Below are 1590 nucleotides of genomic sequence, written 5' to 3'. Positions count from 1 at the left end.
AATTCAGTGCCTGAAGAAAGTAGCTGGGAGAGCAGGATGGGAAGCACAGCCCAGCCGAGCTGCCAGCCCTGCCTGCAGCTGCCCGCGCTGCCTGGCCCTGGGCAGCGGGCAGGGAGAGCTGCTGCCCTGCCTGCAGTCTGCCAGAGGAGCAGGAGCATCCCAGCCTTTCCCTCTGCCCCCTCCAGCCCGAGGAGTTGGGAATAATTCCCGCGGCCAATAAAACAAGTGGCAGAGATGGACAGTGTTACTTAAATAAACAAGGGTCTCTTTAAAATTCTCATCCACTTCAGATGTCTAAAGTAAGATTGTGATGATTTTGTCACGGTTTGGTAAATTTACCCCTTTAAGAGGCTTTCATAAATCCCAGAACACACCTTCAGCCAGATTTGAATATAGATTTAGGTTTTAAAACCCAGAAGCTGGGAACACCGCTTTATCAAAGAGAATTTCCCTTTAGCTTAGCAATGTGTCGGAATGGCTCTTGCAAAGATTGGATCTGAGAGGGGGAAAAAGGGGGAACCTTCTTTCCTGGAGCAATCCTGCACACACTTTGCAGCTGCCTCTGCCTTCAACCTTCTGCAGCTCCGGGAAAAGTTGCAAAAAAAATTATTATGAATTGTTGCAGCTGTAGGATCTCGATTTTTTAAAAAAAATTCCTATTTTTCAATGATTTTTTTTAAACTTTCCAATCTTTTCTGGTCCATTTGGAAAGCGTTGCAGAGCAGGTACAGTCCCAGAGATCCAGACTAGCTGGGGCTAACGGGGAGTGAGTGGAGATGTGTGATTTTCTGCCCTCTAAGAACTTTGTGCTCAGAGAACCAAAATCTGCTTCTGGGATGAAAAGAAACTGTAACTTCTGCTTCTCAGTAAGTTCTCCAACTTTCCAATGCCAATCGGGTTATCAAAGCCATTCTCTCTCTCTGCATAGCTGTCTTTCTTTTCTCCTCTTCTCTTTCACCCTCTTTACTTTTCTTTCTGATTTAATTTCCGACTCTTCTGACTATCGCGACCGTTTCGCGAGTGGTTTTATTGCCGCGTGTTTCGCTCCCAGGGATGAGCGCGCTGAGCTGCTGCCCTCGTTTATTATGGCCAAGGGGTAGAAAAAAAAAAATAAGGAATAATTTATTCAGGTCGGGTGAAAGTTAAGGAAAGAAGTAAAAAAAAAAAAAAAAAAAAGAAAAGAAAAAGAAAAACCGACCCCAAAATGAACCGAATTATAATTTGTCATCTTTGTATCTCTGATCGGCTCCGGAAAGCGATGCATGCTACGCGCTTTTAAGCTTTTCCTTCATCGGATTTGTGTCTAGTTAAAATATTCCAGACTTTCCTTGAAGTTTATCTGCAATTCAAGTGCCGGTTGGGGTTTATTTTAGTTTAGGGTTTGGGGTTTGTTTGTTTGTTTGATTGTGGGTTTGTGGTTCGTGTTTTTTTTCTTTTTCTTTTTTTTTTTTTTTTAGTTTGACACTCCCCCTCAACGCCAAAATCTCCCTTTCTAGGGGTGCAAAGACGTTGGTACAGCTGTGTCCCTTCGAGAAAGGGTCAGATTCGTTTTAAAATAAAGCAGAGATATTTCTTAGCAAACCAGAGAAA

The sequence above is a fragment of the Manacus vitellinus genome, unplaced genomic scaffold, assembly GCF_001715985.3.
Source record: "Manacus vitellinus isolate BGI_N305 unplaced genomic scaffold, ASM171598v3 scaffold_6_pilon, whole genome shotgun sequence".
Classification (NCBI taxonomy): Eukaryota; Metazoa; Chordata; class Aves; order Passeriformes; family Pipridae; genus Manacus; species Manacus vitellinus.
This window is presented reverse-complemented; position numbering follows the sequence as displayed.